This window comes from Pollicipes pollicipes, unplaced genomic scaffold (genome assembly GCF_011947565.3).
Source record: "Pollicipes pollicipes isolate AB1234 unplaced genomic scaffold, Ppol_2.1 Scaffold_7261;HRSCAF=8764_pilon_pilon_pilon, whole genome shotgun sequence".
NCBI classification, from domain to species: domain Eukaryota; kingdom Metazoa; phylum Arthropoda; class Thecostraca; order Pollicipedomorpha; family Pollicipedidae; genus Pollicipes; species Pollicipes pollicipes.
Window position 1 is genome coordinate 36,805,998 of NW_023597054.1, and position 27,887 is coordinate 36,833,884.

General features: G+C 59.8%; 1 pseudogene; it reads right to left on the bottom strand.

Moving 5' to 3' along the window:
* Window positions 1-36: 36 nt before the first annotated feature.
* On the bottom strand, window positions 37-27,655 carry LOC119112240 (kinesin-like protein KIF2A; annotated as a pseudogene).
* Window positions 27,656-27,887: the final 232 nt, after the last annotated feature.

Here is a 27,887-nt window from a genome sequence, read left to right on the forward strand (position 1 = left end):
GGCGGCGGCGGTCAGTGCGGCGCGGGCCTAGGGCTACTGGCCGGCTCGCGGCCCGCGGCCCGCAGATACAGCAAGCGGCGCGGCGCCGGTCCCGGCGGCCACGATACGCGGCGCGGATCACAGTCGCGGCACGGGGCGGAATCACGTCGGTCGGTGCGGCAGCGGGCGGCTACGCTCGCCGCCGGCGCGCCGTGAGCCACAGGCGAGACACGGCCGCGGCCGCAGGATCACCGCTCGTCCCAGGCGGCCCCGCGCCGCAGCACCTGGTGCCGGCAACGCGCCCCAACAGGCATCGGGGACGGCTATCGTCTGTCTTCACGGGCCTCAACGCCGTGCCAAAGGCTTGATGTTCCGTGATATCTTCTCCTCTTCGGCCAGCTGCGAGCGGTACAGCGCCACTTTCTGCTTGAACTTGTTCAGCACGTCCACCTTCTCTTCCAGCAGGTCCTCTAGCTGCTGCACGTATGCTGAGAAGGAACGACATGTGTCAGAACGCATAGTAACGCGTCACAGCAGGCGCCCGTGACATATCGTGACACAACACGGCCGGGGCCTGTCGACGCTAACAAAATCAGAATTACGCGAACACAACACAGAACGGGGCGATGTTCTTCATAGTTTAAAGCAGAGCGCGACCCGCCACCGACTCTGGCATGAAGCAGCCGCAGACGCACACACGCTCAGAACTCGAAATCCGACTTGTCGGTGTCTACCCATCAATTCTTTGGGAGATCGTCCGGTGGATGGTACTGTCAATGTGAGTGATCGGCATGTCCGTCAAAGACAGCTCCGAACAATGGACGACGCCTCATCAAGACGTAAGCGCCGGGTGCTCTGGGGTCAGCAGGGCGGTGCGTGTGGCGTAATCTGACGGAGGCGCCATTCTCGGGTCATCTCACCGTCCACGTCAATCAAGGGCAGTCTGCGTCTACCCCGCTCCTGTCTCTTTAACAGCTCACAAGTTCAGACGCCCATACAGTCAGCAGATCGCTCCACTCACCGTCCACGTCGTAGTCTACCTCGTTGGTCATCTTGAGCAGCGACATGTCCATCTGCTGCCAGCGCGGCGAGAGCTCGATGGTGGCCTTGTGCATATCGAGCACCTCTTCCTCCATGTCCTGCAGGTGCGACACCGCCTCGTGGAAGTTGTAGAGGTCAGCCGACAGCTCGCCCTCCTGTCAGGAAGAGCGGCGCGTGCGTCAGCTGATAGTACACGCTCGGGACACAGACACCGGGACACGGACGACGACCCGGCCGCGGCTGCGCGGCCCGACCAGGGCCGGCACTGGTGCTGGTGCCAGTGCAGAGTTGGCAAGCCCCAGCTGCGTGATGCGTTGACGTGAGTCGTCGCGGCCCATGCAGGATAACTGGGCTGGCTTAGACAGGCGCTCTGCTAACAGTCATGTGGATGCCGACTGGGACTATTTTACACATGGGGACGGTGGAAGCAAAGGCTGTGGCATGGAACGGCCGACAGTTCCGCAGCTTTTTTGCCAGCGCTCACTGCACTGCTCATTTGATTTGTGTGCGGTTCAAGGCTCCAGGATAAGCACATCACAACAGCTTTTCAGTGCGTCTCATCCTTCTCAGCACGCGGCCGCTGCTGGTGCGCCCGAGCGTGTGGGCCGGGCCGCTGGAGGGGGCGGTGCCGCCGGTGACGAGGGGGCGGTGCCGCCGCTCCCGCCACCCGGGTAGGGGGAGGAGGACGGGACGGCGCTCACAAAGAGGGACGGGTCGGCCTTCTCGCGCGAGTGCAGCCTCTCCACCAGACCCGAGGTCGAGATCTGCGCCGGGCGACACGACATAGGGTCACTGGCACGGACGCGGCGGCCAGTCGCCACGGCCGATGACGCTCCCGTACGCGCCGCAACCAACCGTCAACACATGGAGCATGACCTCACCCCATCGTGTAACAAGGAACCGCACGGAAACTCGCCAGTGGCGTGCCTCACGAAGTCAGCGATGTCGTCATAATCTGCCCAACTCCGAGCATGACTGGTCTGAATAAACAGCTTAACGGCGGGCACGTTATAACGCGATGGCAACTATATACCGAATATTTAGCTTCTAACGTTTGAAACACTACAAGTTGCACCATTAAATTGCATGCAGCACAATGCCAAAATCATTCACTCATTACAAGACATTCACTAATCCGTCAAAATGGACACAGCTTGACTCAAAACCACACCCAAAGCAAATCACGCACGCACACATGCACACAGGTACACGCACAGGCGCACACACACAACACCTGTGCCAGTGGCCCCGCACCCGCCAGCCCGGCCCGTCCGGCGATGAGCCGCCGCGCCACCTACGTTGAGCGAGCGCAGCTGGGCGAGGTCGTCGTCGGGCGACTCGACGCCGCGCATGGGCTCCGGCTCCGGCCGGCGGCCGTTGCCGTTAGCGTTGTCGGCCTTCATCTCCAGCGGGTCCTGGGCGCCCAGCTCCTTGACGCGGTCGGCGTAGCGCAGCGGTGAGACTGTGCTCGCAACGAGTTCAGGCGGGGCTGATCATGCGATCTGGCGGGGGCCCGGTCGTCAGCGGTGGCGACGGCCGGCACAGCGCGGCACGGTGGCACACAAGGCCGTCAGCAGCGGGGCAGGCCCGGCCTTCAGCGCCGGTGACGGCCGGCACAGCGCCGCACGGTGGCACACAAGGCCGTCAGCGGCGGGGCAGGCCTGGCCGTCAGCGGTGGCGACGGCCGGCACAGCGCGGCACGGTGGCACACAAGGTCGTCAGCGGCGGTGACGGCCGACACAGCGCCGCACGGTGGCACACAAGGCCGTCAGCGGCGGGGCGGGCCCGGCCGCCAGCGGCGAGGCAGGCCCGGCCGCCAGCGGCGGTGACGGACGGCACAGCGCAGCACGGTGGCACACATGGCATCCAAGTCGCAACGCGGCGGCGCGCTGGGCACAGCCAAGTGTTGGAGGTGCAGTCAACGACCGGTGAGTGCAGTATGGGCCCGAGACCATTTCAATTCACTCGCCTTATGGGCGCTGCATGACCTACAGCAGTCGATGTGCCCCAAAACCCCAAATCATCATCAATCCACCCGCCTTATACCCACCCACCAGCCAGTGTGCAGCCCATCTCATTACGGACTACCATACTTAGCGTGACTCAGCACACACACACAGGCACGGGCTCCATCACTCACCCCACCCACTTACCATGCACGTCTTGGACTTCTCGCCGATGAACGAGTCGCGCAGCACCTGGGTCAGCTTGGAGGCGCGGAACGGCAGGTGGGCGCCCTTCCGGCCCAGCGCACGGATGCACTCCTTGAGCGCCAGCAGCGACTTGTTGATCTCGGCACCCTCCATGCGCGTCATGCGGTCGGACGAGGACGTGTCGGCGCCGCGCTCGTTGCCGGCCAGGTCGATGAGCGAGAACTTGCCGTAGAGCCGGCACCGGTCCGGCGGCACCCCTGACTGCCGCGTGCGTAGGATGATCTGGAAGACGGCGTGCGAGCGCGACGAGTGGTTGTTGGCCGAGGTGGTGCCGCTGGTGCGGATGGTGTTGCCGTGCTGGATCAGCTTCAGCACGTCCTCCATGCTCTCCACCGGCCGCTCCGTCAGGCCCACCACCTGCACCTGCTGCTTGCCGTCCTCCAACACGCGCAGCTTGGCCTTGTCGTTCAGCAGGTCGAACACCTGCCGATGGCGGCGGCGGCCGGGGTCAGCTGGGTGCGGCGCGTCAGCAGCGACGTGACTTAGGGAACGGACTGGGGTTGGATGAGCCGAGGCCGGTGTAACAGGCGGACAAAGCACAGGCACTGAGTGGCTGTGCTTCACCACACCGCCCAAACTGAGCACTGTCACCACACCGCTCAAACTGTCATCACGCCGCCCAAACTGTCATCACGCCGCCCAAACTGTCACCACACCGCCCAAACTGTCACCACACCGCCAAAACTGAGCACTGTCATCACGCCGCCCAAACTGTCACCACACTGCCCAAACTGCCACCACACCGCCCAAACTGAGCACTGTCACCACACCGCCCAAACTGCCATCACACCGCCCAAAATGTCACCACACTGCCAAAAATGTCACCACACCCTCCAAACTGTCATCATCCTGCCCAAACTGTCACCACACTGCCCAAAATGTCATCACACCGTCCAAACTGTCATCACACCACCCAAACTGTTATCGCACCACCAAAACTGTCACCACACCGCCCAAACTGAGCACTGTCACCACACCACCCAAACTGTCACCACACCGCCCAAACTGTCACCACACCGCCCAAACTTTCGCCACACCGCCCACACTGTCATTACACCGCCTAAACTGTCAGCAGTGCTGAAAGAGTTGTGCAGAAGCCCTCACCTTGCCACTGTAGATCTCAAAGTAGCTGGCTGACACTGCCAGCCCCTTGTTCTTGTTGCTGGGCGACTTGAGCAGCCTAAACACGTCTTTGGCGGCCATAGCGTAGATGCCCTTGTTGGCGTCCTGTGACTTGCCGTTGAACGTGCCGCCCATGGTGTGTGTCTTGCCGGAGCCGGTCTGGCCGTAGGCAAAGCAGGTGGCCATGCCGCCGTCGAATATGGTGTCCACCAGGGGGCGGGCCGAGTATCTGGCGGTGACGGCGCGCCGCTTGTGAGAGCCGTCACCAGGGCAGGCGGGCGGGGCAGGCTGAACACCCACGGCACCGCGACCGTAACGTGACGGCGTCACAAACAATCCAAACAGAAGGTGGTCGTGGCACGGAGCGCCAGGCAGGATACGACAACAGGTAGCCGATCAACTCCTGATCAGTTCGAGCTACAGAGGGTGTAAGCAGATATCAGTCACGCAACCCACGCGCTCTAACTGCGGGTGGCGGACTGTCTCTTCGCAGGACGCAGGCGCGCGGCTCCCGTCTCTTTCGTGATGAGTGTCTGCGGCGCGCGACTCCTGTCTCTTACGTGATTGCCCGACACTGTCAGCTTGTGTGCGACACCACAGGGATCAGCATTTCTCCAGTTGGGCTGCGCTGTGGGGCCTCCGCATGCCGACGAACACCATGTGAAACCTCGTCAGTAAGACACGCGATCATAAAACATCCGCGCCCACCAGTGCCACGCTGATGTACAACACGCCGCTGTTAATAACTCACCGGGCCTTTTGCCACCAGCACGTGAATAATTACCATAAATACCACGGCCCTGGCATCGTTGAATGGCCCAATCAGCGGCGCAACAAGAGCCGGCGCTCAACAGCGCTGTGGCCGGACGGTATCGCGGGCAACCGGGCGTCGACACCTCCCCCCCCCCCCTACCCCCCGCCCAGCCCCAGCTCCCTTTGTCGTCCGCACAGGGCCGGCCCTTGTACCGATACGGCCGCCGGGACGCGTTAGCATCGGTCGGCACCGATTACCACGTGACCTTTGCACCGGCCGGCCGCTCGCCGTGACAGCTGCCGGGTTGAATATTTCAGTCCGGCACGCGACAATCAGCTGATCGTATTCAAGGCCCAGTCAGACTGAGAACAGCGGCGTCACGCACGGCCATCACCGTCCGCTGTCGGCAGGGTTGCCATGGTTACGAGTCACGGCGTGGGTAAACAGCCTTTTCGTGCGCCGGGAGCGACGCTCATTGTGAGCCCAGGCACAGCGGCCACCGCTGATTAATGAATCTATACAGGCTCGCTGTCCACTTAGCGCAAGGTTACAACCGGGCAGCATTTCCAGCCGGTCATTATCGATGACTCAGGCTTACCAGGTGCAAGCTTCATCACCTGTCCCAGCTGATCGTATCATCTGAACAATTTAAGTTTGTATGGATGTACTGAATCTCGTTTGGCGTCCGACTAATCGATACTGAATCTCAATTGGCGTCTGACTAATCGAAAGATCCTGCGACATATGTCACTGCTAAGACATGCTAGCAAATCCACCTCCCCAGTCGCAATGCATGTCAAATGGCTTTTATCCATCGGAATTCAGACGTAAACGGATCCCAGATGCAACTGGCACGTGACAGTATTCGGCACGTGACCGTCAAGACAAACTATCCGATGGCCCAGTAATGTAGCAGGATTCTCGGAGCCGCCAGCAAACCTCACAAAGGGTGATATACCATGCCGTAGATGCGAACAGCAGCTTGCGGATTATTTGGCTGGAAACAAACATGGTGCGGTGCGACCCGTGTTACGGATAAAACGCTGGTTGCAACGCACGCACAGCGCACAACTGGTTACAGACAAAGAGCACTGCGTGACGTTTGGGCGGCACTTTTCCATTACGGCATCGGTTGCACGAGACAAAGGCGAGGCACGCGTCCGGGTCACAACGCAGCCGGGCCGGTCCGGGCCACAGCCCACTCCACCCGCCGCCACTCATCCCGGCGGCTGACTCATCCGGCGTAGCCCTCGGACTACAGCGCGCTACGGCGACGGTTGTGTCCCTCCCACAGGCGCAGAGTGCGGACTGTGCGGCGGCGAGCGGCAGCCCTTGTCCCAGCCCGGGTTATGCCGTCCCGTCTCTGCGGTTGGCATCGTCAGCGCGCGCATCAATGGCCCTGTTTGATGTCGGCCCGCTTGCAGCTGCATGCCACGTGGTGCGAGGTCAGCTGGCAAGTGTCGCACCTCATAAACTGGGCCCCCGCGCATGACTCACCAGCGGCGTTACAGTCATGCGCCACGGGCGGTCATTTCGACGGCGCTCTAACCATTCGTGACATCGGGGCAAACGGTCATGTTGATGCATGACCGGCACGAGCGCTCCGCACCGATACCCGAAACACTGACTTCGAGCTCCCGGCCGCCTCACAACGGCTCGGTCTCGCTGCAGTCGGCTTAGCACGCCGCGCCACCGGGGTCGTAAGGACCGAACTCTGAGCGCACGATATGACGGCGTCCCCGCTGCACATAGCGTGCACAGCTCATGGCCGTTACGTCGAAAGATTCAGCCAGCTCAAAAAGTCGATTCAGAAAGATCATGCTGTGCCTGTGAGCATTTGTAGCAATCTCCACAGTTCCTTCAGAACATGCCCCTACGCGAACAAAAGGCACGAAAGCACCTGCGCCCTGCAGGACCACATAACGAACCTCATCCTGGCAACACGCAGTGCCACGCCTCGCGCGCCACGCAGCCCGCCAGCCGTACCACTCGGTGCCCCAGTGCGGACCCTGCCGGCGCCGCAGCACGGCCTGCCACGAGCTGCCCACAGCGGCCGGCTGCGCCCGCTCGTCGCCAGACGTGTCGACGCACGTCCCGACCGGACCGCCCAAGCGCCGCCCCACCGGGCCGGCCGCGCGCCAACTCACTTGTAGACGAGCGTGTTGTCGCACGTCTCGTCGAAGGCGTAGTCGAACCGGAAGTGCTGGTTCTCCAGGTACTTGGTGAGGTCGACCTTGGTGCGGGGCTCGTGCACGATCGTCTGGTCCCGGTTGGGGATGGTCACCACGTCGATCTCCTTCCTGCCCGTCTCTGGAGCGGGCCAGACGGCGCGCTCATCACGGCCGCTCGTGACAAAGTTGACCACAAGACACACTAACCATACGTGGTGCCGCGACATTGGTGTTACGGCAAAAACCCTTACTGACAAGAGTGCTACGTCATTACTTGCACGATAGTCCTTCTATTGCAAAAAACTTATACGCGACATTAGTGCCACACAACAAAAGATATCCTTCAATTACTACCATTCTTACTACCATTTTTTTAATTTCTAAAACATATGAGGTTGGTGCTACACGGCAAAACTTACACTTCCTTCACTTAGTTATTTAACATTTATTTCTACGCAACATTTCTATTGCTGCAAAGACTGGAGGAATACCGCATTTGGTTATATGATATGGGCCGTATTTCAAAAATTATACCCTCAGCACTTCTACTCATGGGTTAAGCCCCACGGAAATCCAGGAGGAGGCGAACACATGGGAGGACTTGGACGGACGAAACAGCCCTGGAGTGCCCATCTATGATGTCCATACTTAGTGCTGCTGCAAATTTCGTGATTGCCAAACCCGCGTCGGCGACAGTCCTACGTCACATCGCTTACACTGAACAAAACGTCTAGCGTATTGTCGTATTGTTGCCAAACAAGTTTGGAGCGCGTAGAAAAGGGCTAAACCTGTCACAAGACATAGAACACGGGGTTTGCCTAAATGTCACATACTTTCCTACCACAGATGAGGAGTGGTTGGGGCCCCCGACTGAATATGAAACTACGCCCGTCGTCTGGTGTGCTCTACAACTCGACTTCCCTTTTACTGCAATGGGTTACATAAGCTGTTGCTGCTACACGACATAAATGATGATTCAAAAAGATTCGTATTAAGATTCTGCTGTAATAACTGAACCCTTTAATCATACGTCAAGCACGAAAAGGCAACAAAATAACGTACCGTAATTAATATCTAAGTTGTCGCGTTGGCACCACGAACTTTTAATTTCAGTATTGTTCAGTTTATGTTCCCTCCTTACCTCCCTATCGTTCCTACACCCCTGCTAGGCGTCCACGTATTTTCCACCCTACGACTGTTTCAAGGCAGCATGCGATCCCTCCTGACGCCATATCGTTTAGTATTGCTTCATATCGCTTCATATCGCCTAGTCATTCCGCGGCGCGGTGACTGAAGCTGTGATAGCAGTGATAAAAATAACAACCCTCTTATGATGTGAAGAGTGGCTCGTAAAGATCTCGCGCGCTGCCATGACCATCCGCACGGCACGAGTTTGGCCGAGGTCTTCGCTGCCGGGACACGGCTTTATCCGGGAATAAAAAGGTGCCTCTTTAATTGGACACCGACATTAAAGAAGCACTGTTTGTTTCAGCTCAGATTTTGGCAGCGGCACGAGTTGTAGCAAGGTCGAGTCTCTCCCCTTTTCCGTGCTAGCTTCTAAAAATTAAGCACTGGCCCATGGGCGTTGACTGAAAAAAAACACCCAGACAGCGACTGGCCTCACCAACTCGGGAGAACTTTAACTTGTATGACGCTAATGGCATGCATAAGTCTTGCCAACAGACGTTATGTCGCTGCCAAAATTACGATATGTAGACTGCCTAAGTTTTTGCAGTACAAGTAATGATGGGAATACATTTTTCAGCACAAGGTTTGTCGTGTAGCCTTAGGTCGTACTTAAGCAGTCGAAGTACTATCGTGTACAAGCAATGTTTGCACAAGTTTTAGCAGTAACAGTAATGACGAGCAAAAGTTTTTGAATTAGAAGTTTTGTCGCATAGCACTGATGTCGTGTGCAGTGGATGTAATAAAAACTGCAGGGGCATTGGCAGTAGCAGAACGCCGCAACACACTTGTCGGTATGGAGTTCTGCTGCAGCACTAAGCTCGTGGAACCACCACTCACGTGCCTATAAGATCACGCGCATCATGTAATGAACTGGTACAATTGCACCGAAATTACTCTAGAAACGCCGAAGACATTCTAATCACATATAGAGTGACCAGACAATTAGCGTATCGGGTTCTATTAACCGCTGACGCAAAGAGCGTTTCCACACTTTCACTATGAACTACTAACGTGAGGCGTTCGCCACTTGCATAGAAATTAATGAGGTACTTCTAGCTGTGCAACGAACGGTCATAGCTGAGTGGCACTGGTACATACTCAAGTGAAAGCAGCAGCCCGCTGCTAGCTCACGCCGGGCCCACAGGGACCGAGCGGAAGCCAGCCCCCGGAGACGCACGCATCACGTGCAGTCAGCCAGACCACAGTCTGGGCAGTCAGTCAGACGAGTAGGTTGGGCAGTCACCATTAGACGACAGTCACCCAGAAGGTTTACGTATGGGACCCATGGGCGTGCCTTTCCCCCTCCCCCACCAACAATGGGCGTCGTCCCCAGCGCTGGTGGGCGCACCTTTCTTGCTGAGCGGCCTCTTGCGGACGCAGACTGTGATCTGGTGCTCCTCGTACGCGTCACCGTCCTTCAGCGGCCGGAAGTCCAGGCCGCTCTGGTACTCCCTGGCGGCAGCGGGGCCAGCCGCTATCCAAGACAGGCCGGCACCAGTGAAGGCTGATGCAAGCATAGAACAACTGTCGCAACGTCTGTTAAAATGTGTTTTCTTTAGGAGCATGGCCGATGGCAAAGCCATTGATGCCAATAGGACACGATCCCCTCCGATCTAAGCTTTCCAATCTAACGCGCGAGGTCCAGCGGCTGTGCCGCCGGTCGGCCGGCTGCCCACCTAATCATGGCCAGGAACTCCCAGTTGGCGTTTCCGGGGTCCGAGTTCATCAGCGCCTCGCGCTCCTCCCGCTTCTTGTTTTGCTTCTCGCGCCGCTCCTCCCGCTTCTTCTGCAGTTTCTCCACCTCCTTCACCACGTTGCTCCGCTTCCGCGCTGCGAACGGAAGGACGTGGCCGCATCAGCCGCGGCTGGGACCGTCGCCGAGTGTGTGTGTGAGAGGGGGGGGGGGGGAAGGGGGAGTGACTGCCACTGGGGAGTGGAGTAGAGCCTATGCAAGTCTGACGCAGCCGTATCAGCGGGCTAACGAGGCTCTGGGGTCTAACGACGAGGCTCTAGCGACGTCAAGTGACATAAGACGCCGCCGTATGCCATATCTAGACAATGTAGATCCACACTATATCCGGACGCACTACCACAGGACGACGCCACCATAGCCCCAAAGGGGCTGCCAATTGTGACTGCGCTACAACCGTATGCGATGCGATTATCGCTCCCACAGAGCTGTAACCTGCTCGCTAGACTGTCATCCCAGCAGCACGATGAGTCCGCTAGATTGTCAACCCGACAGCAGTGTAAGCCTGCTAGATTGTCAACCCGACAGCAGTGTAAGCCCGCTAGATTGTCACCCCGACAGCAGTGTAAGCCCGCTAGATTGTCACCCCAACAGCACTGTAAGCCCGCTAGATTGTCACCCCAACAGCACTGTAAGCCTGCTAGATTGTCACCCCGATAGCACCATAAGCCGCCTATATTTTCTCCCCGACAGTACCATAAGCCCGCTATATTGTCGTCCGGACAACACTAAAGCCTACTAGATTGTAAATCCGCTGCGCTGGGGCTGCGCGCCATCAAACGGCGATTCCGGCCAGCTTCACGACGCTCGGATGGTGTCGCGACCGGACGGGATGGCCGCTGACCAGCGCGACATTATCCCGACAGCGTCACGACCATAACCGCCGAGCCTCTCCAGCCACGCTCCGGTGCTGGCCGGACTGTCCCTCGTGCCGCGCTCCGGTCCTAACCGGACTGTCCCTTGTGCCGCGCTCTGGTCCTGACCAGACTGTCCCTCCAGCCGTGCTCCGGTCCTGACCGGATTGTCCTCCAGCCGCGCCCCGGTCCTAACCGGACTGTCCCTCCAGCCGCGCTCCGGTGCTGACCGGACTGTCCCGTGACGGAGTGAAAACGCCACAGGATCGTCACCGCCGACAGCGCTACGGTCAATTCGGACCCGATCGACCGGGGGTCGCAGAACAGACAGAATGAGCGGCGGTGGCGGAGTATGGATCGCCGGCGTCGCTCCGCCCGAACCCGCCATCAGTCCCGGCTGTAACCGCCAGCCGGCCGGCCGGGCGATCACCAGCAGGCGGAGCTGTCAGACGTGTCACGGCGGCGCGCTGACCGACTCCCGGAAGCCCCCTCCCCTCCCCCACCCCTGGGGGGCCCAGAGGCGATGGCGCCAGCCGGGGCGTAGCCAGGGACACGAGCCGGGCCGGGAGGGCTCAGGCACAAGGATCCGGTGTGACTGGTGAGCGAGCTGCAAATCTGGAGATCCCGGGGCTGGCATGTTCGGACCTTCACGTCCAGTTGGGTCGGGAACGGCTCGGTCAGGTCGGCTCGGGTCCGAGCAAGTTGGGGCTGCAGACACAAAGTCACGTAAGCAGTCAGGATTGTGTTTACAAGAGGTCAAGGCCGGAATGGGAGAGGTCAAGGTCGGAAGGTCGGCGGGCCATGACGCCACATGTGGCAGACATGTAAGTTAAGTCGTCAAAACGACAGACGCAACGTTAACATGGTGAGCGAGATGTACTAAATGGCCAGTAAACATAGCATCCATTCAGTGTTTGTATGCACATTTGGCTGAGACCTAAGTCGGTGACGTCAGCCCGTTTATCGCCCCCAAACACACAAATACAGCTGCAGCAAACACTTTACCACCCGTCCTTGGTGCACACCGAACAGCCCCGGATCTCAGGCCCCAGTCAGCTACATTGCCTTTCAATGCCGCAGTTCTGTCACCAGTATCCGCCGTCCAATCCCGTCCTCACAGTCAATCCCGTCCTCCCGTCCGCCCAGTCCTCAGTCACATTCCTGCCCTATCCCATCCGCAACGTCCCACTAAGCCCGTCTCCCTTGGGCTGCCCCGCCATCCGCTACAGTCCGTCCCCCCAGGTCGGTCCGGTCGTCTCCGCCGCAGTACTCACAGCCGGCGCCGCCGCCGCCGCCGCCGCCGGTGCCCTTGCTGACGGTGGAGGCGGGCGCGATGTTCTCGGAGTCGCGCGCCGTCACCGTCAGGCTCATGTCGCCGTTGTTCTGCAGCGCCATTAGGCCGGGCCGGGCATAGCTCTGCCGCGTCTTGGTGGCTGTCGGCGGACGGCGCAGACCGGCGTCAGCATCAGCGTCAGCGGCGCCCGGCGTCCGACGCCGCTTCAGCATGGCGCCGCGCCGGCTGCGCCCGGCCGAGTGCGGCTCGGGCTACATCGAGACACACACACAGCGACGCTGCAGAGCAGAACCCAGCCACGGCTGGCCGGCGACGCGGCGACCGTCCCGTCACGGCGACACAGCGGCGTGGCGGTTACATTGCGCCGCCGGGCGGGCCAGGACACGAGCGGGCCGGGCGAGCGCGAGCGGCGGTGCCAGCAGCGCGCCCGAGGGCACAGACCGCACAGCTAGCGCTGCGGCACCTCCGTGGCAGCTGCCACCGCGCGCCGGTCGGCCGGCCACGGTGGTGACGAGACGCGTGACACACACGGCGACGCTCGCCCCGAGAAAGGCGGCCACCGCCGCGGCCCTACTCACATTTGTTGTTCTGGACGGCCATGGACTGACGGGACGTGTACTGGAACAGGACGGTGGCCGGTGAGCACAACCACGTCACATTACTGCAGATTATAGAAAGCACCAACGACAGGCGTATTCGCTGCGCATTAAGCCCAAGGTGCACGATAGTCCCTCGCCATCTGTAGCGACCACTGGGATAGGGAGGAGACAGTCCAGAGCTATTGAGATGGATATGAGAAAGCTATGCGACATCACATCAGCCGTTCTTATCTTCCAAACTAGACATCGCCGCTCACCCACAGCCGCAGTATCACGCTTGGGGACGATTCCACATCCCCTAGTCTAAACAACAGCGACGCATCACTTCTTATTCCATACAGCGTCCGTCGACCTGCTGTCGTCGTCGGCGTCCATCGCGCGCCAACACGGCAAGACAGCACAGAACAGGGCTGACATCACCGGCGCACTCTTCACAATACTTTTCCCAGCAATCACGACACTATCCAGCACAGACCGTGTACACCCGGCAGCAGTACCGCGCGCTGCACACCGTGTACACTGAACAGACCGTGACCGTGCACACTGGGACGTACCCCAGCCGGTGTATCTCCACCCATGACTGGCGTCGGCAGGGGACGGCGGCCGTGCCCGCTCGCCCCGCACCAGCAGAAGGCCGGCCGGTCAGTGGCGGGGTCGCGGCGAGCTGCCCTGGTATCGACGCTCGGTCGCCGGCACGGGCTGCGCCAGCGCCGCCCCCTCCCCCCCCCCCCTCCCGCTAGGGGAGCCGCTAATTGGACCGCGCGGCGCCGCCGCGATGGCAGGTCGCGACCGAAGGTGTCACATCCATCCGCCGTGGGGAGCTATTACGCGCCGATGGCGTGGGCCGACGCATTTGAAGACGCAGCGAGTGTCGCGGGTCGCGGCCCGCCACGCCCCCATCGGCGCCATCGAGCTGGTTATCGTGACACGATCAGTGTGTGGTGTGGGCGGTCCCACTGGTGCCCCCCCCCCCTCCCCCCACGCCACGTACAAGCACACAAGAACACACAAAGACTCACCCTATCCCGACAACGGCCCGCACCGGTCTGTCTTGTTACAGGCCTTTGCCGACTGGTAACCGCGCATAAGACAGCGACGAAGTCGTGCTCGCATTAGCCTGAGCCAAGCTGTCTGCACCGCAGACGCTGCCGGCAGCGGCGGCCAACGCCCCCGCCGCCGTGGGCCCAGCCGTGACGACAGGCCGGCATCCCGGCACGACGTCGCACGTAACGCCAGCCGTTATGCTCATTCAGTGCCGCAACGGCGCCTGCTGAGCGTGGAGCGACCGCTCGTGACGGCTGAGAGTCACACGCGCCGGCTGGGCGGCAGCGGGCCCGGCGGCGCCGTCCGCGCGCCGCCAGTCGCCGGCCCCACGCCCGGTGACGAGGCGGCGCGGCCGTGGCGACCGTGACGGCTGGCCGACGCCAGTCACGCTAGACGACGCTCAGGAGCAAGACTGGCTTGAAAACATAGCCCGCATTGCGCACGCCGCGAGGAAGTGCATGTTCAGTGCAGACGTGGTTTAGTTGACTTTTGTTCAGCACAGCTGTCTCAGGGAAGAGAGAGGAAGGCGAAGCCATCTTTCAGGGCTCACAACGCTTCCCAATTGTGCCGGCACGCGCCCGGCCGCGGCCCGGCCGTCGGAGCGTCCGCGCGACCGCAGCCCGACACAATTAGCAGGGCCGGCGACGCGCGCCGTCCAAACCGCAGCGGCTGCGGCCGCCGCCGTCCCGCCGGGCCTGCCAGCGGCCGCGGCCGCCCCCATGACGGGCCGGCTGCGCCGGCGGCGCGCGTGCTCGCTCGCGGCGTGGCGAAGCCCCGGACGGCTGGCGGTCGCAGCGCTGAGCCCGCTCGCACCGGGTCAGGGCCGATGCACGATTACCCTGCATACGGGATGAAGGGACGTTAATAAAACCGCCGACATGCCAGCCGCCGGTGGTTCGGTCCGGGGCGCACCGGTCACGGATCCGGTGAGACGCGGCGACGCAGCTCGTCCGTTGGACGGCCGCCGCTCAGATCCGCGCCGCTGACCATCCGGGCTAATGCCGCGCAGAGCAAAGCGCCTTAACACGGCGATGGACAGGTCGCGCCTTCACGACGATGGACAGGTCGCGCGCCTTAGCAAGGCGATTGACAGGTCGCATCAGTTTCCATCGGCAGCGAAAAGCTTCGCTGGCCAGTGTCCAGTTCTCGCTCCAAAAGCACCCGAGGTCTGTGAGTAGATCTGCACGCCAACAGAACGCTGCTGCACGGTGTTCCACACAGGAGGAGAGGAGAGTAGGGACGGAGAAAGGCTGGAGAAGAAGCACCACGCGCTGATGCTGGCTAATGCTGCTGGTTAGCCGGTGCCGAAGCCGGCTGGGAAGGAACGTGAGGGACGAGAGGGAAGTGAGGACGGGACGTACCGCGCGCTGCTGCTGGCTGGTGCTGCTGGTCAGCCGGTGCCGGAGTCGGGCGGGGAGGGATGTGAGGGGACGGGACGTACCGCGCGCTGCTGCTGACTGGTGCTGTTCGTCAGCCGGTGCCGGAGCCGGCTGGGGAGGGACGTGAGGGACGTGAGGGACGTGAGGGACGGGACGTACCGCGCGCTGCTGCTGGCTGGTGCTGCTCGTCAGCCGGTGCCGGAGCCGGCTGGGGAGGGACGTGAGGGACGTGAGGGACGGGACGTACCGCGCGCTGCTGCTGGCTGGTGCTGCTGGTCAGGCGGTGCCGGAGCCGGCCAGACGACGCCTGGGCGGCAGTCCGCTCCAGCCGGCAGGAGTCCGGCCGGCGAGATGTGACGCGCCGCAGCTGCGGATCCGACTGGTCCGAACAGCCACAGGACACGTCAGGGCAGGCAAGGCAAGGTCAGGCAAAGTCAGGCAAGGTCAGGCAAGGTCAGCAGAGGCACGACAGGGCAAAGGTTACGCGCGGGAAGACCGTTCCATGTCCCAACCCCAATACCAGCCGCGACTGACAAAGCAACGCGTTCCAGAATGGCTCGCGCCGCGCATGCAGAGTATGTACAGTCGCTATTCGAATAGCCGCTCAGGAATGCGTCCTTTCAACGGTTCCACGAGTGTCAACCCGGCGCCCAGCGCACCAGATCCAGCTTAAGGCCTTTGATCCCGGCGATCAACGAGCTCAGCCGTCACGGGCCATTCGACAACCAACTTCAAGCCCACGCAAAAACAACCCGGGGCCTCTAAACGGTACAGAGCGGATCGGAGTGGTCACAATGCTGTGAAAACACGTTCCTTCACAGTACACAACATAAAGCACTCTACCGTGAAGACAAAACAGGCCAGCTTTTGGCGGGCGCACTGTAAGACGTGCGGTATTGAATCACGGCTGGATTGAGGAAAGATAGCGATGCAGACCACCGCTACTCCGGCGAGCTGTGCGGGCCGACCGTGCCCGGCCGTCCGTCCCCACCGCCGGCCATCTGCTGACCCGTCGGTGGTCGCCAGAGCGTGTCTCCGGCCAGTCAGCTGACGCCGACGGCGGCCCGCCGGCGGCCGGCGCGCGCAAAGAGCGGCTGGCGGCGCCGTGCGTGAGCTCCGCCGGCCGCCGGTGTGACGTCACACAATGACGTCACGGGGAGCGCGGCTCGCCCGGCGACACCTCTCCGAGAGCGTGTCATTTCCTCGCTACGTCATTTGCGTCATTCGCGTGTCCAAACACGTTTCCGCGGATCGTGACACTTCCCCATGAGAGGTGTCCGCCAATGCCACAGCGCCGCCGTACCACGCCTGGTTTTTCTAGCCGATGCCTGATGCACGTGTTTCGGAGCGACCCCTGTCATAGGCTCGTCATAGGTCATCGCCCCGTCCGCCGACCCTCGGCGGTCCTCCCGCCGTCATCCCGTCCCAGGCTGGCACGATACTTTGCAAGCGAGTCATTCGGTCTTGATCACTGGGACCGGGAGCGCAGCGCTGTTGCAGCAACGGCTGGCCCGAACTGCCGCGGAACACGCGAACATCAAGCCGGTGTCGCTCCGCGCCGATGGGACGTCGGTTTACCGAGTCATGCCGGTCTTCCGTTCCGCAGCTGCGTGTCATCTTCGGCAGCTTGACCCATCGGTCACTCAACCATTCCCCAATACAACCCTGCGCCATTGTCCCCGCGCCCGCCCGAACGCCGCCCGCGAGCGCAACGCATCAATGATCGATGGTGTCTCCGTCAAGTGCGTGCTTCGACTCTTACACTTCATCACCGACTGCAGGCGCGCCGGCGTCCGAGATCGAACCAGTCAATCAGCGCCGAGCGCCCTCACCGCGCGCCCGACCGACCAACACCTGCCCGTTGACCCGAGTTCGGAGCGCGCCCGGCCGCGTCAGGCGACGGCCACGCATCGATCGGCGGCGGCGACGCGGCCCGTGTTGACGGCCGTCGCCCGGCGACCCTCGGCGTCGCGCACCCCGCTCCGGCCGGCCGCCCAGGACGCCTCCGACGGCCCAGCCCCGGTCACGCCGCGCCAGTCGAGATGCAGGGAGCGAAGGGAGAGGCGCCGGTGCCGCGACAGGCTGGCGACCGCTCGGGCCATTGCTGGGCCACGGCCAGGTGGATACGGCCACTACGACCGGCTGGTTAGCATGGGCCCGTCCCTGCCCAGCTTCAGACCCAGCACCACCGTCCTTCGAACACGCCTTGACTTGGACACACGGCAGCTGCGTGCCTTGATGCGACCGTGACCGCACACGGCGCCGCGCTCACATGATCCTGATGGGAAAACACCATCGCTGCCAGTACGCCGAAAGGCGGTCAATGAACGCACGGCTTGGGCGACGTGCGACGCCTGCCGGTGCGATCGGGGCTTTGTTGCTGCTCCGGCCGGGCGCCGGTCACGGGCCGGCCGGCCGTGACGGGCACCGGTCTGACAGTCACAGGCGGAGCGGCGGGCGCGGCGGCCCCGGCTGGTCGTCACACCGACCACGCGCCGGGCCTGGCGCCAGGCCGCCGCTCAGACCGAGTCACAGGCGGCGCGGCGGCCCCGGCCGGCCGGCAAGCCGACCACGCGCCGGACCTGGCGCCGCGACGCCGCTCAGACAGAGTCACAGGCGGCGCGGCGGCCCCGGCCGGTCGTCACACCGACCACGCGTCGGGCCTGGCGCCAGGCCGCCGCTCAGACCGAGTCACAGGCGGCGCGGCGGCCCCGGCCGGCCGGCAAGCCGACCACGCGCCGGACCTGGCGCCAGGACGCCGCTCAGACCGAGTCACAGGCGGCGCGGCGGTCCCGGTCGACCGTCACACCGACCAGCATTACCGGCAAGATATTGCCAGGCGGCGTTTGATGACGTCAGATTATAGCGCGACATGCTGCCCGATCCCGGTGGGCTCTGGTGGTCTGATGAGTGACGGCGCACCAAACGTCATCCAGATCACCATCTATCGACTTCCTTTCGACTGACGCGTGGTTCTTCTAGCACCAAAGTCTTTTGCCAGAGCAAATTTTCGGTGAGTTCAACTTGCGGTGTACATATGCCGCCAGGGAAGGATTAAGAGCTGTGGCAAACTATGCCCAGTTTCTGAGCAGAACTATGGAATACCGATAGTCCACGCATTTCTGAGCAAGAGTTGCCTGTAGAAATAATTGTCTTGCGGAAATCTATACCGATTGATTTTACGAGAAACCGTGTGAAATGCTATCTGTTTATGCATATCTCTGGAAAGGTTGTCCGTGGACATGCCTGCCATCCCTGCAGACAGACAGCATTGGTATTCGAGACAGCAAACGCGTGACGGCTGTGCTGCTCCACGCTGTTTCCCTGCCCGGCTGTGCCGCTCCTCGGTGTTCCCATGCCCGGCTGTGCTACTCCCCGCTGTTTCTCTGCTCGGCTGCACTACTCTCCGCTGTTTCCCTGCCCGGCTGTGCTGCTCCCCGCTGTTTCCCTGCCCGTTGTGTCGTTCCCGGCTGTTTCCCTGTCCAGCTATGTTGCTCCTCCTGTACCTCTGCCCGGCTGTCTTTTCCTCAGATCATTAGTCTGATCCCACCGACTGCGCGTCTGGTATTTCGGTGCGAACAGCTGGACAAAAACGGCCCACTTAACACCACCCGCTGCTAGCGTCGAGGACATAGGGAAACATCATTATTTCAAAACGGCCGCAAAAACCGTCTTCCGCCCAGACCTCAACCCACGCATGGAGGGTGTGGGCAGCGCACCAAGAGCAACGCACCCCATCGGCGCCATAACTTTCACAACCGTAACGGCCGAGAATTTTACAGTTAAAATGAGCACGCACATCATCATGACAAATGTTGGGGAGGAATCCGCGATAGCTCAGAACATTACGCGCGCAGCTTAATACAAAATGTAGCTATGTGCTGTCACATCCCATGGTCTTGACCATGCGTGTATCGGGAACTGCGTGAAGCGTCATTTGCTAGGCCACTCCAAAAACATAAGCCTCTGAAGCGTCGAGGACTGTAGTTCGCTCGCGTCAGCGGCGTGTCACTACCCACACCGGCCAGTGGCGCCCACGCGTGCGCTCCGCCCGGCCCGACTGCTCCGTTGGCCCACGCCTCCGCGACCACTCACCCTGCTCAGCTTGGACGGCACCACGCTCTGCGGCTCCGACGGCGCCAGGTCCGGGTTCAGGTTGAAGATCAGTTCGATCTCGATCTGCGACAGGGCGACAGGGTCACGGTCGAGACGGGTCAGCAGGGTTAGCAGCTCGCAGGTGGGCGCACCGGGCCGGGGAGCCACAGCGCCCACGCGCCTTCATTATTCTATTTTGTTTTTTTACGTCAGTTGATTCACATCAGTACGTCCGGACAGCTTCGGGCGCCAGCACCATGACAGGCGGAGCTTGCGTCCACATCGCGAGCCCAGCGGTGGCGTGACTGCAGCTGCTGGGCGACCGGCGGCCATCTGTCGGCGGGGCGGCGGTCGCCACACACCGCCCCGTCCCCCCCCCCCTCGAGAACAGACCGGCTCCAGCGGCGCCCCTGTCACCGGCGGCAGCGGCAACGGTCGGCCCCAGCGGCGTGGCGCTCGACTACCATGGGGGGGGGGGGGGTCGAGCTCGCATGCGGTGCCGGACGCGTCACAGAACACCGGACACGATGGACGGCACGCGAGCGCGGCGACACGCCCGGCCACCGCCCGTGCAAGGCGAGAACAGCCCCAGCCCACTCACGCCCTTCACAACACGGGTGGCCGACACACACGCCGACCGGCGGCGGACGGTGTCCGCACACGTGCCGGGAGACCAGCGGAATGCTGAATCGAAACACTAATCAGGCTCAAGTACGGATGCAGCGAGAGCTGAGTCTCAGTTCAGGTCTGCACTCTGCCAGGCCCCGCGTGGGAGACGAATCCGTGTGTCGGGCGCCCGGTGCGCTGTCTTACCTCCTTGCCCTTGGTTTCGCCCCTCTCGAACCACTCGACGGTGACCGTCTTGGCATCATTGTTGACGCCAGACACCACGGCCGAGTGTATGCGTCCTGCAAACGAGCCGAACGTCAGCGTCGGCGGTCCGGGTGCCGGTGACCGCTAGTGTGGGCGGGAGGGGGGGGGGAGAGGGGGGCAACTGGCCACGTGCCGGCACCACGCTCCGAAGCTGTCCAACTCGGTCTTGGATACCAGGTCAGCAAACAGGCTTTCCCCGCTCCTTCTGCGCATTATGTGGGACGAATTCGGAATATCGTGTACAGCTGTCGACCAATGCATAGCTTTCATCCCTCACCCGAAGCCCGCCCGGACCGCACAGCAGCGGATCCATTACTGAGCATCGTCGCTTCCTGGGGCAGCTCTCTAAAGCGAGCCATTCATCCCAGCTGACGCATGTGCCGATAACTGTCTCAGCAGGGTCGCCAGCCGTGACCGCGCGTGAGGCGGCGGCCATTCGTCACGACGCGCGCCACGCCGTGGCCACGGTCGCAGAGCGGTCCGGTGACAGGTCACACGCGGAGCCCAATGGGCCGTTCAAAGCGGCTTCAGCTCACGAGAACGCTTGGCTGCTCTTAACGCGTCAGGTCACCGCGTCTTGATGCCTCGTGGCGGCCGTACTCGGCGTCTGCATAATGCCGCGTCCATTTCTGAAGCCTCCAAACCCGGAGCACGGCACGAGCCAAGGTCTCGGACCAAACCGGACCCTGTCCTGACCCAGAGAGCATGGCGGAGGCGACCGTCCAGCCGGCGGCGGTCCCCGAGCACCGAAATCCCTCGCGCCAACGAAGCATATCGACGGCGCTGGGACCGATTGGGAGTCGGACGCTCGCAGGTGTCGCTCGCGTCTGTCGCGTCGAGTCGCGTTCGTGTCCGACCGACCGGCGGTGCGTGTCCGAACCCACCGGCCGCACCGCCGCCTGGGGTCGGAGCCGGGCCGGCGGCACACTGACAGCAGCCGCCGCCCCGGCCACGCGGACAGGACCAGGACCGGTGACGGCGGAGGAGAGTCACAGGCTGCCGGGCAGGCCTGGGCCGGCAATCGGGTGCCGTGGGGACCCACACGCCACGCGCGGAGCTGTGCGAACGGGCCAACTGCGCCGCTGACGGGATCCCTGCCGCGGGACTCAGGCGGGTCCAGGCGTCAGTCGCAGATACATGGCACGGGCGGGATCTGCTCGGCACACTGCCACTATTATCCCAGAATGTAATGATCTTTGCACGAAGATCGCGAATGGATGAGAGGAGGAGGCGTGATTCACAGCGCCTGGTGCGCGTGCAGAATATTGCAATGGGGTCTGACTCATGACAACAGGGACCCCCCCCCCCCCTCCCCTCCGAGACCACATGGACAATGGGGGCAAGTTTTCACTGAAAACGCAGCGTACGACGCCGCTTGCGCGAACATTCGAAAATAGCTGAAAACGTCATCGCATGTTCTCGATCGGGTCATTTCGATCTGTTTAGTATTCATACTTTACTGTCAGCATTTATTCGCACACATATCAATACATGTCATACAATTGTTAAAGCAACTACGTGAGCAACTACGAGGACAAGTGAATGGGGCAAATATGTGAGTACGCTCCTGAATAAAGATTATATCATCCTTGGAACACAAGTGCCCCGGGTTTTGGTCGAGGCAGGACTATCCGCGACAGGACATGTGTGACAGATGTTAGCGTGGCATGACACGTAGGCAAAGCAGGTATAAATGTTGTAACATGCTGATAACAACCCCGATTGGGAAAAATTCAAAACATCTACCACGAAGGTAGAAGCGCGGCGTAATAACCTCCATGAAACAGAATCGGTCATCAACCCACGCATTTATACATTTAATTGCCACATTTCTGCGGAAGGAAAAACGCTAGTGGCTCATATCTAAGAAATAACCGTCGTCACCTCAACAATCTGCATCACGTGCTGCGACGCTAATACCCCCACGATGTTGAACGCATACGTAAACCTCGGGGATTTCATATTGCCGATGAATTATCTTACCTACTCGCGAGGCAGAGAAACGTTATTTAAATCCATCGACGCACCCTTCTAGTTAAGATTGACGCTTGTCATGCTCCTGCTGTTGGCTTGCGATTAAAACCTAATTCCGCCTGGCAGCCTAGACGAAATTTCATACGTGAACGCGATGGCAAATGTTGATGACTCGCGGTAACTCTTTTTCCCTGTTACAACTCCGCCAACACGACATAATGTCAAAGATAGCGATCTGATGCAACACGGTTGCTGCACATAACCCCAAACAGACCTAGCCCAAAGTTTTCAAAGCCTGCCCAGCGACTCCCACCACACAGAAACCAATAAAGCGCACCTCAGCACGGCTTCCCGTACCTGGGGCTCAGTTCCGTTGCCCCACTGCCGGCTCTGAGCTGGCTCGCTCCTTTCAGCTGATCGGTCAGCGCGTTCCGAGGCCGCGCGCAAGGCTGCGGCTCGGCGGTGGCGGCGGCGGCGGCAGCGGCAGCGTAACGGGATGGGGCCCGGTCGGCCCGCACGCGCGGCTGCTGCCACCGCGTGCGGCCGCGCCCGGCCCGTACCGACCGAAATGGAGGCGCTGCCATACCGCCAGCGCGCCTCGGCAAAAAAACACTGATTGAGCCCTAGCGAGTCCACAGCCGGTGTCGCTGCGCGCCGTGGTCCCACAAATCTGTCCTGCCGGGTACCATCCCTGCCAGCGCACTGGTCCTCAGCTGCGGTTCACCACAGCCGAGAGCCAGTGTTCACAGCCGGATCAGAGCGGAGCGGAGCGGCGCGGCGCGGCGCTGTGCCCGGCCGGAGCGGGCGTGCTCGCGCCACGGCCGAGGCGGTGCGTGGGCCGGCGCCGGCCGCCCTCCGCCCTCAGCCGAGGCCGTCGCCTTATGAGGCGCGCTGGCCCACGCGCCCCGTCCGTCTCGGCGGCCGGCGCCGCACGTGCAGCAGGCGCCGGCTGCGGCCGTGCACGGCCATCGGACGCACCGCAAGTCCGGGCATGGTTACCGAGCAGCCGGGCGCAGCGCTGGATAGTTCGTGGTTACCGAGCGATCGAGCGTATCGAGGGCTGCAGCGTGGGTTGTGGTTACCAAACAACGGGAAGGCCAGCTGGGCAGCACCGGCGCAGGCACGCAGTCGGGCCATGCCAGTGCCGGTCGGCTCGGCACTGGATGACGCGGGTACAGGCAGACAACCAGCTCAGCGATCAGCCCAAGCCTCGGACGGCGCGGAGGCTGGCCGGTAACCATGGCTACGGGCCGACGAGCAGCGTCCAAATATGATGTCAAAACGACTGATAATGCAACCTTACCAGATGTCCATGGATGGAAAATGTCGCGGAAAGCACAGGTAAACTCAGGCCGAGAGGGTCGAACGACCATAACTGGCACAAACGGCAGACCAAAGGAGAGCATCTTACATAAGAGTCGACGTACGGGTCCGCCCCTGACAGCGTTACATCTACCTCCCACGTGCCAGTTCCGCCATTCGCGTTACCTTTGCCTTCTACGCGCGAGTCCCGCCCGACAGCGTTACATTTACCTCCCATGTGTGAGTCCCGCACACCCTGGCAGCGTAATGATGATGATTTGGGCTTTGGGGTGCACCGACTGCGTTGGTCATATGGCCCCTGGCAGCGTCACATTTACCTCCCACGTGCGAGTGCCGCCCCTGACAGCGTTACATCTACCTCCCACGTGTGAGTCCCGCATCTGGCAGCGTCACATTTACTTCCCATGTGCGAGTCCCGCCCCTGACAGCGCTACATCTACCTCGCACGTGCCAGTCCCGCCACTCACGTTACCTTTGCCTTCTACGCGCGAGTCCCGCCCGACAGCGTCACATCCACCTCCCACGTGCGAGTCCCGCCAGACAGCGTCACACCCACCTCCCACGTGCGAGTCCCGCCCGTGACAGCGTCACATTTACCTCCCATGAGTGAGTCCCGCCCGTGCCAGCGTCACATTCACCTCCCATGTGTGAGTCCCGTCCGACAGCGTCACATTTACCTCCCACGTGTGAGTCCCGCCCCTGACAGCGTAACATTTACCTCCCAGGTGTGAATCACGCCCCTGGCAGCGTTACATCTACCTCTCACGTGCGAGTCCCACCGCTGGCAGCGTTACATTTACTTCCCACGCGCGAGTGCCGCCCGTGACAGCGTCCCATTTACCTCCCACAGCCAACAGCCGGCGAGTGACGGACTTTTTGCTGATGTCGGTCCCCACCATTCCCATTCGCCGCAAGAAGATAAACATTTAAAAAAGATGGCGCAGTCGCACGCAGCATTTCGATCTAGCGCGTTGCAATAAAGTCGCAAGGGCGGTGAACGGCATGCCATTAAAAACCACCACGCAATGCTTCGTAAGGTTGGCGTCGGACACATCAGATCACGAAAACAGCTGACAACTTCCGATGGCCAGCACTGGCAAAGAAATGCACAGCGCTGTCAGCACCCGGTCAGACAGCACGCCGTTGAAAAACCTCACCAGTAGGCGTAATGTGTTAACGGTGAGTTACTACCGTCGCTATAGCTCTCCCCCCCCCCCCTTGGAATTAATCATCTGTTTCTAAGCCGGAAGGTGTTGCTATTATGTGACAGCTTGCCACATCGCCGGCTTGCCCATCATCGCTTGGACGTGTATCATTCTGTCACGTACCATTCTGTCACACAGTCCAGCATTAACCAATGTCGAAAGAAAAACAGGAGAGAACAACAGTTCTCTTTTGGAGAACAACAGTTCTCCCTAAAACCCTTCACCGAGCAAGCTGAAAATGATGTGCAAGGTCTGGTAAAGCTCGATCTACCTGAGTCATCACAAGACCATTTTGGGCCCACGGTACTGCCCTGCCCAACTCACACGCGCCAGAGTGGCCGCATGATGTCATCCCCACCCCAAAAGCTGAGCCCACGACAGGCCGGTGCCCGGCCCCAGCTGCCGACGTCAGGCGGCTGGTCGCAGTATGCCCCGGCATAGGCCCCGTGTGACGAAGGCCACCCCTCCCTCCCAAACACAGCGCCCGCCGAACCCCACCGGGCACGCCGCTGGCGCAGCTCAGCCCCCGTGTGACCCGGGACGACCGCGCACGCGAGCCGCCGCCGCCCGGCGACCTTGGGCTGGTGCGGTGGCCGGGCAGATGTGGGAGGGGCGGCACACGCGAGACGCGCGGCGCCTCGGCACGCGGGCCGGGCCTGGTCGATCGAGACCACCCGGGGACGGCTCCACAGACCAGCCGGCTGGTGTGGCGGCCGCCGGCAGACTCCAGCCAGGAGAGGCCGATCGCAGCATGTGTGTATGGCGCAAGGGCGCGTCGACACCTCCGGAGCAATTGTGGCCGGGCCAGCAATCAACCCAAGGTGCCGAAAAGACGGCCATTTAAAGCAGCAGCACTGCAGGAAGTGCAAATACTTTCCTCATTCATGTACTATTGCAGGACATTAGTCGAAACAGTCACATTTCATAGCCTGATAGCCACTGGCTGGGATGGCTTACAGCCAGTAGCAGCATTTCCTCAATTTGACTGGGATTTCTTGATCAAATAGTGGTGTCCAGGTTTACACAAGAAGCTCTGCTCAGCATGAGCTCTGGTCCCAGAAATCCATTAAAACTAATGGACTAAAATGTTATTTACATTTGCAAGCCAGGAAAAACATGTGTATAAAACCATGGTAGGACAAAATCTAGATTACATTATCATTTTGAGTAAAGCAAATAACCAGAAATTGCATTGAAAGTCATCCTAAAAGGCTGGCTGCTTTGCTAACTTTCTGGCTGATATCTTTTATCTTTGCTATCTCTTCAGCTGTTTTGCAATTACCTGATAGATTGTCAAATTAACATCACACATTTTCATAGAAAAGAACCATCAGTCTACCATGTTCATATTTTATTACCTTACACACACACCTTAAATTTCTGACATTGTAATAAGGTGGTTTGATGATCAGGAGTGACACCACCATTGCATACTCACCATCACTCCTCTGGATATCAACATTGACTCCTAACTTCAGCAATCCAAACACATCATCCATTTCTTCAAACCACAGTGTTACGTCCTTTGGCTAACAGGAAGACCTGTGGAGAAATAGAACATTATTAGGAGTCATGGCATGGTCTCCTTAGACCCAGTGGTATTTCCAGAGCAACCAAAATCATGTGTATCTGTAAGTATGTGCTTGCTTTAAATTGGAATCAACAAACCTTGAAAGTAATAAGGCAAAAGTGCAGATCCAGGTTGCAAAGCATGCCAGAAATCCTTAAAGGAGGCTCCTGAATCCACCATACATTTTCAATTGAACAAAAACACCTTGCAACATTTTTAACAAAGCTTTGAAAGATATCTTAAAATGGTGTCTCTACATACAGAAATTTGAATCACCTATGTCAATTAATGCAGAGAGACAATACAAATATACAGCATGGTCCGGCTAGCTAGATCACACATCTAAACAGACCATGGAGTGAATGCACTACCAATTTAACAGACTGAAAAGCTCCATGCTGTGCAGCACATGCATTGCATAGCAGCCAAATGGTGGCAGCATTTCACCTCATGTTTGCTGCAGAGCTGAATGCTCAGGAGGTTGGTGCATAGGTAGCATCAATTTCAGTTAATACAGCTAATGTTTCAGTGGATTGTGATGTTGCTAAGGTATTCTCAGGCATTAATGCTCCAAAACACATAGACTTTGAGGACAAGACATGTCAAGACTTGAGCAATTTGGCCCAACCTGAAATTTGGTGCATGGAAGCTCAAGGTCCAAATCAATGATGCATAGGCATTTGGAGTGGTGGATGGTTTCTTGCAGACTGGCTTGCTATATTATGCTATCATATGCACAATTTTTGCCAACTGCAAAGGTGAGAATAGCTTGCCTCCAAATGTAACCACTTAGATACAGGCAGTTACCTGCTTAAAACATACCTACTTTCTCACCGGGTCCAACCCAAATAAGCATATCACTTCAACCTGTTGCTTTGCATGCTCAGAGGGTAGTTGCAAACACAAAATCGATTTCAGCATTATCCAGAAATTATTTAGTCCAAACTCAATATAGATGAGCCTTTCATTTTGAGACCAACAATTCACTGGCCGAACGCAGCTAGTGCAGCAATCGATTGGCGTCTCTCAGGCCCATTCAGGCTTGAGCCATACTGTGCCGAGATGCATATTCACGACATCCATCATAAATGCTCCGATAGGCAATGCCCAAAACCTTCACACCACACATGGCAGCTTACCTGCGCAGCCTACACCACTGGATGACCGCTGTACATAGCAATACCCGGGCACCCAGTCACCAACGGTTTCGCATTTGCGAGCGCGACTCGTCGAACGAACTTGTGGGAATTTTAGAGATGGATCAAACATTGCTTCAGATACTTTGTACAAGAAGCACAGCGAAAGTCAACGCAACAATCATAAACGAAGTTGTTATTGCATCTAAATCTATATAACGAGATAAAAGATCCTGAAAAATAAATTTGTATATTTTCATAAGAAATACATTGTGTTTTGACCTGTTATTTCACAGGTATTTTAAGATAGGTCCACAGGAAAT